Source organism: Parasteatoda tepidariorum, chromosome 2, assembly GCF_043381705.1.
Source record: "Parasteatoda tepidariorum isolate YZ-2023 chromosome 2, CAS_Ptep_4.0, whole genome shotgun sequence".
Taxonomy (NCBI): Eukaryota; Metazoa; Arthropoda; class Arachnida; order Araneae; family Theridiidae; genus Parasteatoda; species Parasteatoda tepidariorum.
In genome coordinates this window covers 8,089,979-8,104,861 of record NC_092205.1, presented here as the reverse complement: position 1 = coordinate 8,104,861, position 14,883 = coordinate 8,089,979, and the positions used below count along the sequence as shown (strand labels likewise).

Sequence of the window (14,883 nt, the reverse complement as noted above, 5' to 3'; positions counted from 1 at the left end):
AAAAGAAAATGAATAAACAAATTTATTTGCTTTAAATATTTGGGAATTTTGATTTGAACATACACAAACAATTAATTTTCGCGATTTGTAACAGATTGCAATCCACATTTTGTAAGTTCATATAAATACAGAAAGTTCCTCATTGGTTCAAAGGATTGAAGGTCTTCTGCAAATGTTGTCACTGGTTGTGGTTAAGTAAGTTGTTTTCCTTGGCATGGCTTTGCACTTCTTTACTCAGTTCATGAACCGACATCAATTGATGTATAAACATCGAAACCTGATGTTTGAAGCTGTTTCTTCCAAAGAGTAACAAATCCTCATTTTCTTCCTCTACATTGACATCGGGAGTAACTGTCGAGAATATTTTTTGTCAAATGTCAGTGAATTCCCAAACGATTTTCAGGCGGGAATCAGCTATTTAAAAAAACGATCTAAACGGATATTATAAACATTGAAGAAAATAGTATTTCGTCATTAAAATAATGCGATATATCCAAGAAAAAAGAAGCACGAACAGTGGTTTGAACTTTAACTGTATATAAGTCAGGTAGAAAAAAGTCAAGTCTCAATATAATTTTTGGATGACTAAATGAGAAAACAATTATTATAAAATTCCATCACCAGCTGAAAAACCGAGGGGAAAATATTTTTATTTCCAAAATGAGAGCAGAAAATATATTTGAAGACTTAAAAGTCAGGTTGCACCAATCTCAAATAAAATTGCCAAGTTATACTTCAAACCATTAATGAGAAACAAATGCTGTAAACTGCACTATGAACTTTTAGTAATAGTTAAAAATGTTTATTGCAGTTCTTATTCTGTTTGTCCAGTTAAAATTATTATAGGGGCATTTTTAAAACAAATACGAGATATTTCCTTCGTTTAAGTTCGATAAAAAATTAGAGTGAAACCTCCAGGAAAGACCACCTCTAATTACGACCACTTTCGAGAGACACGGAACTCTTTCCACAGACTTGTATGAAGTATTCAATTCACAGAAAATTTATTCAAAATATTTGAGTGATGCTCTTATTTAAAGAGTTCTTTATGAGGATACAACCTCATGTTGCAGTCAAAGTGCACTAAACACGATGTTATCAATGATTTACTTTTAGAGTAGGAAGTTAAATTAGAAAAAAAAAGTCATTTTAGAAAAAAACAAGCATCTCAAACAAACAAACCTTTTCTTTAAAGCTAACTAATTTTTTTGATATAAAATTAAATACAAACTTAAACGAAAAACATAATTGTTTATTTGAAAAAGCTCTATCGTTAATAATTGGCAAATTTGATTTCACACGTAATTTTATCAGTTGGGATCATTTTTATAGAGCTAAATTTTATTCACTGATACCTCTTTTCATGATGCCAACAAAATAGGCGATTCCGCACCAAAAAATGACACTGACTAAAATTAAAATCATTTGCGAAAAATCACGTGTTTTTGATAACAATTTTGAAGTCAATGGACATTACCTCTAAGAGCGAGAAACCTTAATCAACAACCATCTAACTGTGGAACAGAGAGGTTTCTTCCCGAGAGGTTTCACTGTACTATAAAATGGTTTGCAGTAGATTTGATACTCTGATCTTTAACACCATATTTCTCTTTTAAGTTCACCTTCTTTGATTCTCGAAGTTCTCATTTCCTTGCTAAAAAGAGAAACTGTTTTAACTATATTTCTGACGACTTCCACAAATTTAAAGCGTATACGACATTGAAGTCTAATAAAACTTTGTTGCATAGAAACACAATTATTACACAACAGAGGAAAAAGAATAAAATTTTTAGTGGACTGCCAGTTGGCTAAAATTTCTTTTTTAGTTTTCCTTGTAACTTTTGAAATTTTTTTCTATACTTTCTTTGATACTCTGATCTTAGGAACTTTTTTAATTTTTTTCTACACTTTCCTTGATACTCTGATCTTCGGAACTTTTTTAATTTTTTCTATACTTTCCTTGATACACTGATCTTCGGAACTTTTTAAATTTTTTTCGATTCTTCCTTTGATACTCTGATCTTCGGAACTTTATTCAAATGAATCACTTCATGTTGCATCTTGCCAATTTTTTGTGAAAAACGTCTGCCACAAATTTCGCATGAATATGGTTTCTCTCCAGTATGAGTTCGTAGATGAGTGGTTAAATGTCCACCATGATAGGTCATATAATTGCAGAAGGGGCATTGACGAAATTTTCTACCATTCTTTGTGCCAAGAAACACATTCTTTTCTGTAAGAAAGTAAAATATCAATTTTAATAAAACTTATCTCAATAAAAGCAATGATTATAATCAGATAACATCAACATATTTAAAAAAAAAAACAATTTAAATAATGAATTTTAGATATTCTCAATTTATAATCTGTACAAGTTTTAAAGAGAAATAAGTGCTTTTCATAATAAAAAGTATATGAATTAGAGTTTAATAAAAAAAAAATCAATGTATCTGTGGATACTGCTGTATTTTTATAAATTATATAAAGATTTTCATTGATGTATAAAACAGCAACAAAAACTAGTTTTCTAAAATAATAAATAAATATAAAATTCTGATGTCTGTATTTGAGAGCATTGATTTGAATTATACCCAACTGACAAATTTTTGCTGGGGAAAAATTGCAATTTTATTGGCAATTGAAATACTAGCATTTAATACATAATTAGCTTTTTAGTAAAAAGTTGAGATTCCCGAATAAGTGCACTCTGCAAGTAAATCATAGTTTTACTAGATTTGTCCAGAAAAAGTATGTCTGATGAAAACAACTTATTTAGCTCTCAGTGGCCATCGGGGTGGCTCTATCTTTAATTGCAAACTTGTCTTGACACTATTTTTTTAAACATACATAAGGTGTTTTTCTTAATTCTAAGTTGTTTCAAGACCTTCTTTTAAGCAACAATATTGCCAATTAAATCTTTCTAAAACAAATTTTAAACACTTACAATTAATTTATAACTAAAATAATGAAAACATCACTAAAAATACTGAATTTCGGCATCTTGGAAGCAGATATGTCATCACTTCACTATACAGGGCAGGAATGTTGTCCTACTGACAACAATATACCTCATTAAAGCGAGAAGCCTTATTGAGGTTAAAATATTTATAAATGAAATGCAATTAGAGATATATCAAACATTAGAAGTGAAATACTTAAGTGTACGTAGACCAAGGAAAAGAAAGCCAGTTATAATAGCAGAAGTCATGAAAATTAATGCTACCAACATAAACTAAATATCTTTTAAACACAAAAAAGAACATTTCTTTTAAATGTTTATAATTGTTGAGCTATTTTCTCAAATTCAGTATAAGTTTAGCTAATTTATGTCTTTTATATTATTAAAACAAATTAATGAAATAATAACCAGCATTTAAGAGTCAAATATATTACTAGAAGCGTAAAAAAAAATCCCATTTGAGACAGATATACAAGAATAAGAAAGAAAAAAAAACATTAAACAGTTTAATAAAACTTTAACAAAAACTACTTAAAACCTTTAAAGATATACATTTAAAACAATATGCTGCACTTACAAGATGTCCCAAAAGTTTAGATTCAAGCGAACAATGTATTTTATTACTAAAATTAATAAGTAAAGTAAGTAAAGTCATGAAACGTAAGAATAACTACCAATAATTATGCATGCAATTATGGTTGACTGTAAGTCTAAATAAAGCAATGATAATTTTTAAAATTAAGAAAAAAATAATTATGCATTAAATAGAAAAGAATTGGTTTAAAATAAACTTACATTGTGATTTTTTCAAAAAAATTCATTTTCTATTTTGAAAAATATTCAACGTAACAAGGCTTTCAGAAGAAACTGTTCGAAATAGGAAATGAAATTAACATTAGGTGGTCATTTAATGTCACAGGAAAAAAAAATTTTTTTCACATAATAAATTTTTTCGTGATATAGAAGTTCGAGATATTGAGAGTATACTGCATTTCAACCACGTTTTGATACGTCATTACCTAATCATGTCTATTTACAGAAGACTTGGAAGAAATACATTTCAAATTTAACATAATCCTTCTTTGATAAACCAAAAAAAAAAAAAAAATCAAAAAAAAAAATAGAAAAGCGAGGAACAGNAAAAAAAAAAAAAAAAAAAAAAAAAAAAAAAAAAAAAAAAAATAGAAAAGCGAGGAACAGAACATATTAATTATAAACATGAACCCAAAACCAGATCTTTTATACCTTAGTGAGATACAGCTTTAAAAAAATTTAAATACAGTTATAGAGATACTACACATTAGCAAAAGGTGGAGATATTTGAGCAAATATAATTATTATTAAATTTTGTATTCATTTTTTTAAGATTTTATTATCTAAGATTTTTTTCTGTCCTATTTACATATTAAAAACTTTATTTTTCACATACTTCTTATGAGTAAAATCATAAATTTGTGAAATTTGATTATTCATAAAAAAAAGGTCTGAATAAGAAAACTGAAAGAATGTTATGATTTTTTTTACATAAAGCAATGTTTAGAGTCTCCAAAAATGCAGCTTTATTACTGTACAAGTACAATAAACATTCATGTTAGAAGTCTGTAATGTCACATGCATGCAACCAAATGAAAATAAAGCTATACTTAGAATTATTTCAGATTATTATGTTTTATTATAATCAATTTTCAGTATAATTCTTAAAACCTTTGAAATATACTTACTTAATTACTCATAATATATATAAACAGAATCTAAACTTTTGTAGTGAAAGAAAAACAACATAATGATGAAAAAAAATTTTAAGCTTTTACACATAAGAAACAATATTATTCTAGTGGATTGTAATATGAATGTTTTTTTGCATGAGTCATTTCATGTGATAGCATAGTACTCTTTTGAGTAAAACGCTTGCCACACAACGAGCAGGCAAATGGTTTTTCTCCAGTGTGAGTTCGCAAATGAGTCTTTAAATGGCCACTGTGGTCTGTAGAGTAATTGCAATAAGGGCACTGATGACTCCTTTTGTAATGCTTTTCACTTCTACCAACCACATAAACTAATTCTGTAAGAAAGAGGGCACAATCATCCACAAAGTTAATTAAAAATAATTTAAAGTTAAACTAGACAGGAATTTTAAGACATAATAATCATACAGAAAAACATGATCTTTCACAAAAACAATACATAGTTTATTTTAAATAAAATGTTAAAAATAAACTAATTTACAATAGCAGAAAATAATACTGCTTCACAAAAAGTTATCAAAAAAATCACAGGACACTCTTATATATCATCAGTGTGCTGGAAAAAAAATATAAAAACCAAATTATCAAAGGAAAATGAGCTATAAGCAAATCATACATCATAAGCAAATTATCAAAGGGAAATTTGAGCTAAAAGTTATGCTATAACTAATTGTTTGTCATTAAGTTAAAGTTATACTATAACTAAATGCTTGTAATTAAGTTTAGAAAGTATAGCTTAATCCGAATAAATGCAATCAAAGGAAAATTTGAATCAGAAGCTGCAATATAACTAAATGTTTGCGAAAGTACAGCTAACCAGAACAAGTGTTACCTATGACATACATAGCATCATAATTCAAATTCAGTAACAGAGTAAGTCACACACAGGGAGAAAACATTGGAATCTTTTTAATAATCGCAGAATATATTTAAAGATGGTTTCGCAGCAAATGATTTTACCAATTACGACAAGAATGATCACAAGATTGGTACAAGAGTCGAATATGCAATACTGAGCAAAACTTTTATGACATTGCATGGTGCCAAAATTATTACAAAGTCTAACAATAATGAAAATAAAAAGAAGAAATAATCACTGGGGTACCTCGGGGTCGTGGCACCCGTGTTTGCCAAACCAAGGCAAACCCCCTGAGGAACAAAGTAGGAAGGTTGGAACAGAAAAGGTCACTTGTGTCCCGAGTTGTGGACTTCGTTACTTATCAAAAAGTAAAGCTCCTTAAAGATCAATCTTGAGACAGCAAATTATGATGTTGCTTTCAAACAAAAACATTTTATTTCTTTATTTCAAAATGCAAAAAAAAGACAAAACAAAAATAATTTAAGCTAAACAATTATAAATATTTAAAAAAATCTAATTTAATGAGTCCAACCCTCAATGCATTGAGCCCATGGAAAAAATTGCACTACAATATCTTTGCTTCGCCCTACTTTTTAGTAAATTACATGGGGAAAAGCGATTTTTTAATGCAAAAACAGAACGTTCAGAAGGTTAAGTTGTCCAAGTTGAGCAGTGAAGAGGGATTTAACTGAGAGGTAGTAAAAAGTAATCTACTAATGAGTTTTTTCACGTCATTGCAGAGATTTATTTTGCATGAAAAATAAGCTACAAATCTTTTCATGGCATTGCCGGGATATTTTTTGTATAAATCCTTTGCCACATATCTTGCAGGCAAATGGTTTTTCGCCAGTGTGAGTTCTGACATGATTCTTTAAATTGCTCTGATGAGGTGTACAATAGTTGCAATAAGAGCAATGAAAAATCTTAAGTCTTCTTCCACTAACAATACAGTTCACATCTGAAACAAAAGGAATGCTAAAATTAAAATATTACAATGATAAAGCTTTAAGAAAACTCTACATAATACAATAGAAACATAGGAGGCAATTTAGTAATAAACCATACTACTTCCTAAGGTTTTATATTCAACTATTCCTAATCATTGTTTTTAGAAAAGTTGTTTAAGTTTTCAGAAATTCTACAAGATAACAGTAGAATTGATAAAAAAAAAAACATTTTATTATTAAAATGGAAATCATTGTGTTCTGGATCTGAAATGTTTTCATGGATTATCATTATATTCCTCCGAACCCATAGAAATGTAGTCAAATAGTTAACTACAAATAAAAATTCCATCAACAAATTTAACTTCATGAAAAAATATTTTATTTCAAACAGAATAAGCTTACAAAATTTTGAATCAAGACACTTTTTAAATATTTAAGAAGTGTCTTCTTTCGCTATAAATAGGATGAAGATAAAAACTGCATTTATAAATGAGTAACTTTATAAGAAACATTTCGACATGTTTTACAAACATTTTACAGTTCTGGTTTATGGATGAAGAAACATATATTCAAATGGTTAACATTAAAACATGAATAAGATTAACAAGAGCCATAACCACATCATTCCTACGTGTTTCCAACTTAAATTATTTTGTGAGCTTTTTTAAATAATATAAATAACAAGCCAGTGGCACATTTAGATTAGCATCTAGAATCAAGTTTTCAGGCCAATGACTGCAATAAGAGCATATATTAATTAAGTTAAGTAGTTGTTTAATAGAAAGTATTCTTTACTAATGCTTTAACTATCTATTACAGTATTGTATGTAAACAATCTCTGTTGCAAAATCAAGTATCACAGAGTGGCTATTAAAATAGTGTAATACTCCAAAAATAGGAGTTAATTTTAATTGTGCGGTAAAACAATTGCACTTTCTCTATTTCTGTGAGTGGCACTTTTTATAAGTGCTGACAATTCTTGTTTAAAGCAAAATAAGTAGAATCAGTTTAAAAATGGAATCGAAAAGGTTAATGGTTAAACAGCTTTTCAATTGCGGATTTACTGCAGGTAAAATCTTCAAGCAATTAAAATCTCTTTGGTTAATGGAACATTTATATATAGACCTATAAACAGATTACTGTATACTAATAGCTGTAAAGATCAACCCAGGTATTGGCGTCCATGCTAAGCTCGTACAAAAGAGGGCATTAAAAGAATTCATGAAAAGATACGAAGAAACCCACAACATTTTGCTAGTAAAATGGCTGCAGAAGAGAGTGTAAGTTGTAGAACTATGCAAGCTATATTAAATGAAGACCTGGGTTAATTGCAAAGTTCGACTACTGCAGAAAAATTAAAAAGGTAACAAAGATGCAAGGAATTGCTGAACTGGCATGGTAGCCAAAGTGTTAACAGAAAAACCTTTTCCGATAAGAAAATATTTTCAACAGAACGAAGTTATAATGCTAAAAATAATAATATATATTCAGCAACTTTAGATGATATACATGGAAATGTTCAAAGTGTACAAAACTTTCAGAACAAGAATTGAGCCCAAACAACACAGGCTAGGCTCCATTTTAAATGCCCCAAATGCCACTTTCATTAACCAATCTAAATCTTTTAGACTATTGTGTCTGGTAAACTTTAGAGTCTTAATGCTAAGCATATAGATTTGCTAGATAAAATAATGATAAACAAAGCAGAAGTTTGGACTCTATCAGGGCTTCTTTATTGCATGAATCAAATTACCTTTTAAAATGATTCATGCTGCCATCGGACAATGGTGTAAGAGATTGTCTTTGGAAACAACAGTGGTCAATTTGAAAAAAAAAATTTCAAGGAAAATTCCATTTATGCTTTTATTTGTGTATTTATCATTTTCTATTTAATATGCGTACAATGAAATTATTTGACAATTGTAACAGTATTTTTAAGTCATCCTGTTGTAATAACTTTAAACAAAATTATTTACTAAGTTTCGTGATTTTAGCACTTTCAAATCGCTTCAATCAAGAATGGAGTGAAAGTAATAAATATTTTTAGTTGCCTGTTGGCTTTCAACCAACTGTTACCAGAAGAAATAGGTACTTTTGGCTTTAAACCGACCACTACAAAAAGGAGTCCTTTTGGTTTACAATTCTTATTAATGAAACATGACTATTATATAAAAGTCATTTTATCAATCAAGACAGACAACCAAATGATGCATTATAAAGAACTCATATAACGTGGCAGACTATAATACTCTAGAACAAATATACATAAAAAAATTGCTGTCCTGCAAAATCAATCAAAAGAAAGGTACTTTTAATTTTTTACAACTGAGATTTGCATCACTGCTACTTGAAGTGGAGTCTTTCATGTGTCTTTTGACTAGCACTTTGAGAGAAGCGTTTGCCACACAACCTGCAAGCATATGGTTTCTCTCCGGTGTGTGTTCGCAGGTGACTGTTTAAATGTCCACCATGATAGGTGATGTAATTGCAGAAGGGACATTGGCGAAACTTTCTACCATTCTTTGTGCCGTCAAGCATATTAATCCTACCTATGAGAAAGTAACAATAATCAACTTTAATATAACTTTTTAAATAAGATCTCAATAAAATGCAATGATAAATATAAGAAAACATAACATGTTTTTACCTAAAAAAAATTGTATAACACATTAAAGATATTCCCAATTTATCTTCTGTACAAGTTTTAAAGAAAAATAGGCCATATGACTATTGAGTGATTTTTCTCTGAATTCAGTATAAGTTCGGTAAATTTATCTTCGTTATAATAAAAAAATTAAACAATAATCAGTATGTACAAATAATACATATCACTTGGAGAGTTAAAAAAAAAAATTCTGATTTGATTTTGGTTTACAAGAATCAGAAAAATATTGAGTGGTTTAATAAAACTTTAATAAAAACTATTTAAAATTATTTTACAAGCTATAAATTTAATCCATTATGCTGTACTCAAGTGCAGATTCAGACAAACAGTGAATTTTGTTATTAAAAAATGCTTAAGTCAACTTTATGAGATGAAAAGTCTTTCTGATTCAAAGAACAGGCTGGAAGATCTTGTGTTTCTTAATAATGCTGATACATAAGGGCTGTCTAAAAATGTCAACACATCATTAAACTACCATGCTTCTAGAATGTTTCTAGTTCAGCGCCTGATTTCAAAGAGTCTTCTTGAGTTAACTTGAATGCTGCAGATGCTGATTTTTTAACATGGAATGAGAAATATTTAACATCCATGGTTGTAACTGTTATCAGTTCTTACTGAGCCTGTTTCCTTTACAACCTAGCTGTTTGTATTTTAGTCAAACCGCTTAAATTTAAACTCAGTTATTTTTATTTTTACAGAGTTACATAAATTTCAACCTAGCTTTGACATGGCATTACCAAATCATGACTATTTTTAGAAGACCTGCAACACAATTCAAATTTAACATAAACCTTCTTTGGTTAAAAAACATTAGAGAGGAATTTGAAAATCGTAAAACATTAATTTCAAAAATGAACAAACAAAACTATCTTTCACATTAGCAAAATGCCACTAAGAAGAAATCTGAATGAGTACATATTTTAGAGAAATTTCAGTGCATATAAGATTATCATAATTTATTATTAAAATTCATACTAATGGCTTTTCTAAGATTCACTTATGCTCTACTTGCACAATAAAAGTTTATTTTTCACATACTTTATTATACTTAAAACCATTAATTTGTGAGATCTGATAATCCATAAGAAAAATATTTAAATAAGAAATTCAAAGAAATTTTTTTTACATAACTAAATGCTTAGAGCCCGCAAAAATTGCTTATATAATAGAATTTTTTGTATAAGTACAAGTACAATAAGCATTTATGTTGGAAACCAGCATAAAGATTTTTAAATATAACTATGTCATAAACATATAGCAAAGAAAAAATTCCATTGCACTTAGTATTATTAGAGATAAAGAAGTTTTAGGGTAATCAATTTTATTAAAAAAATCTTGAAAATATAGCTATCCACAAAAACGTAATTGCACGATTTTCATATAAGCACAGTATTAAAAATGCATTTCTTTAATATTATTGCTTAATAAAATAAAAAAGATTAATTTTTTTGAAGTTTTAAGTGCACACATAAATAATATTATTCTAGTGGACTGAAAAATGACTGTGTCTTTGCATGAGTCATTTCGATTGATAGTTTAGAATTTTCATGCGTAAAACGCTTGTTACATTACTGTATAACTACAATAGGCATTCATGCTTTAACTTTGCAGGGTTTCCGCCTAATTTCATAAAAAAAATTCGCGTGACTTTTCCAGGTATTTGGAAAAACATCTCAGTATAAATCTAGACCATATTTTACAAATGCCGTGCAATTTTGTTATCGGAACACTTTGATTTCTTTATTTGTAATAACAAACATTAGATTTTGTGAGCAAAAAAATATCATTGAATGAAGATGGACACATGGAAAAGTTTCACTAAAATGTCGTATTTGTAAAACAAATAAATGTAATTGATGTTAGAATAATTATTTAAATAGAATCTCAAGAATTGGTTACTATTACTGACAATTATAAGACTGGTTATTTCCACAGTTTTGCATAAAAATGTTTTTTCTTCTTTTTTAAAAAGAGGGTTTTTGTATAAAACTTTCCCTGCTTTTTAGAGTCAAAATAAAATTCCTTGACATCTAGGTTTTCTCTGAACTGTGGAAGTCCTACTTAGTGCAAACATAAATTGAGTTTTCAAAAATGTTTTTGATGTTATATATATATAAATATGAAAAAAAATCCTACTATGCTTAGTATCAAGATCTGAAAATTTTTGCATACTTGAGCAATTTTTTTAAATTTCATATCAATGAAAACATATGACTTAATACCCACTTTTATTATTAATATAAATCAGATGTATTAAGGATTATTATCAAAATTCTTAGGAAGTATTATTCACAATAAAGTATTAAGCATGATTTAGTAAATGAAGAGCATTATTATTAACAAAGAAGTAGTATTATAAAAATTATAGAAAACTCGTAACAAGTGCTTGTCCTTCAACATGTAACTTTAATACAATGTTATAGACTTTTTTACAAATTATTTTCATATATACAGTGATTGGGGTTATACAGTTTTTGGCCCGACTAAGGGAATTAAAAACAAAGAGCTAATTTTGCTTAAAAAATAATAATTTTAAATCAAATAATATTTTGGATTTATAAAATCTAATCAATTTTCCTTTTTCGTGCTTTTTTGTTTCCTTCACTAGCTACCAAAAACTAAAACCAAAGTATAGAATAACAGAGATCTAACATAGAAAACAAAAATGATAAAAGTATTAATATTTAAATGTCACACATGAGAGAATAAAACAATGTCATTCTAGTGGATTGTAAAAGGAATGCTTTTTTGTATGAGTCATTTCGTGTGACAACATAGTAATCTTTTGTGCAAAACGCTTGCCACAGAAGGAGCAGGCATATGGTTTTTCTCCGGTGTGAGTTCGTAAATGCATCTTTAAGTTACCACTATTAAATGTAGTGTAACTACAGTAGGAGCAGCTATGAATCTTCACACTACGTTTACTTTTAGAATCCACAACTAATCTTCCTGAAAGAAAAAATATAAGTTTAGCCAAATGTTTCATGAAATAACAGATAATTATGAATATCAAAAACTATTAATAAAATACTCTCAGTTCAAAAAAGTATGCCTTTTATATATACAAGAAGAAATAAACATCATACAAAATTGTCATTGTTTAAAAAGAAATAAACATTGACAGTTATAGTCTTAGAACACGTTTAGACTATTCAATAGAAATATTCAATAGTTTTTTAATCTATTTGCAATCTTAAGAAAATGTATTGAAAACTATAAAATTTCGATTAAATTTTCTTCGAAAATGCTTTATTTTCTTGTATTAGTATACCTGTCAATAATCATGCAATAAAAGAACTCATTGAGCATAAAAGGAAGATACTGATAATTTTATATCACAGCAAAAAATGTGTGATTTTTTTTTTTTTAACAATCTACATCATGGGAAAATATCATTTTTTTCCCATAAAATATTACAGCTATTGTTCTCCTTTCATTGGGTGGGCCATAGAAAAAAGGAGAAGGAATAAATGATGTAACTACCAAACGTCAAAATGAAAAACAGACTAATATACAAACATGGTTACTTTTCAACAGAATTCTAGTACAAATCCTGGCATTTAACATTTGGCTTAACCTTTGAAACACTTGGTTAGAACCTTTGTAATATTTTTGAAAAACGTTGTAGTAAATGATGTGAGAAGGTTGGTCTTTGAAGCTTTTTATTGATCTCGAAACTTTGGCTACAAGATAATTAAATTGATACCATTCTGCATAGTGAAATTTGTTTCCCTCTTTCTTTTTGCAATTTTAGAAGGGTCGGAACATATTTTTATCAGTCTAATACTTCCACACTAATTTAGAGCTTAAAAAGATTTTTAGGCTCATATATAACTTAAAGATGGGCCTGAATATATTTTTATTAAGCTTAAACTTCCAATCAAATTTAGAGTTTAAAAAGATGTTTAGACTCATCTCATATAACTTAAAGATAGGTAAACAAATGATCACAATAAAGTTGTATGGTTTCTTATCGTAAAACAAAAGCTTACCTGACTTTCTTATATCGTTAAAAGCAGCATTTTTTTTAAAAAGAAATTTAAAACATTTTTTACCATATGCTAACTGCTTGAAAAATGTCAGTAGTTATGTGAGGAAGTATTAATTTTGTAAAGATCATTTGGTAATAAATTTTAAAAAACAAAATAATAAAATAACTATATATCTTATTAAAATGCTTTTTTTTTAAACTAGGAAAGACATTTTTTTAGTCTTTTGTCATTGAAAAAAGAAATTGAAGTATCTTAATCAGTGTAAGAAGCAATGCTTATATTTTTTCATTCGTTTTTCCATGAAAAGCCCAGTGAATAGTACATTTCATTACTGCACAGATATTGAAGACTCTTTATTAACTACTTTCATCACTAATACATTGTTTCATGCTACAGCCCTTCAGCTTTTTTTAAAATAATAACCCATACTTTCTTAAGGTGCTTTAATACAAACTATTTCAAGCAATGTTTATAAATAAGTTACAGTAATGCATTTACAGTGTAAAATTGCTATAAGTATTTAAGGAAAATACAATTTAAAAAAACAGAGAAAGCCTCAAATGAACGTGAAGAACTGAAGATGGAGTACATTAAATAATGAAACTAATTTTTTACCAAACCAATTTTTAATATATACTCTCCATAGCAACTCAAATATTTTCTTTATTTTTTTAACCATGTCATAAAAAAGGATGAAACATCCGATCAGAAAATCAGTCTAGTTAAATATCTACAAACAGCAAAATAACCTTTTAATACTTAAAGAAAAACAGAATATATTGTTTCATAATGTCTTAGGTCTTAATAAATGCTAAAAATATTCATCATGCTACAATAAATGAATATTGTGCTTAATTAACATTAATAATCATAAACAAATTAGTAATAATTTTATCACAGATTTAATTAAAAATTTTTTTAACTAGAACTTTTAAAATGAATTTTCAACAAGTATTTCTTTTAAGGAAAAGCAGAAAAATAATACTTATCAATTCAATATATATATATATATCTTCCACAATTCTTATATGCAGAGGAAAGTGATGCAGAAAATTATATATTCGTACATAAAAATATATTAGTCTAACCTTAATACTTACAATAATAAATTCAACATTGCTTAATTGCACCTAATAAACAATTCAACAAAGATTTTCAAGGAGAAAGACAAACAAAATTAAAATGTTGGTATGGAAATCGAAAAATCATAGTTTTTCTACATATTCTGCAATTTCATTAAACAGGGTTGAAAATGACAATAAGGATAGAGTTTACCCACATGGAAAAGTTCTTTTTTCCATTATTATTTGGCTATTTTTTACATATGCTAGAGTTTGAAATTAAGAGATCTTATTCTATAATTTCATTACACAGGGTTGAAAAATGACAAAAAGGGCAGGATTTACTCATATGGAAAAGTTCTTTTTTTCCATTATTATTTGGCTATTTTTAACGTATGCTAAAGTTTGAAATTCAGACATCTTAACTATATAAGGTGTTTATAAGCAGTTTTTTTCCTCATTCGAAGCTATTAACATTATTTCGACATCAAAAATTTTAAACAGAATGCACGCCAAAATGTGTCTATTCATGCACTCAAAGATATAGAAAGTCACTGAAAATTCTCCTCTTCTTAAAATTTTTAGCAAAATATAAAAATTTAAATTGAATAATTTTTTAAGAAAAAAATAGTTTAAAATTTCTAATAAAAAGTTG

The 14,883-nt window shown here is 27.8% G+C and overlaps 1 long non-coding RNA gene across 1 annotated transcript; it reads right to left on the bottom strand.

Moving 5' to 3' along the window:
• Window positions 1-6,866: 6,866 nt before the first annotated feature.
• LOC139424931 (uncharacterized) lies at window positions 6,867-13,276 on the bottom strand. Its single transcript, XR_011636057.1, has 2 exons — window positions 9,158-13,276; window positions 6,867-9,059 (listed from the first exon to the last, which is right to left on the bottom strand). It is a non-coding gene; the product is annotated as an uncharacterized lncRNA (long non-coding RNA).
• Between the last annotated feature and the right edge of the window lie 1,607 nt (window positions 13,277-14,883).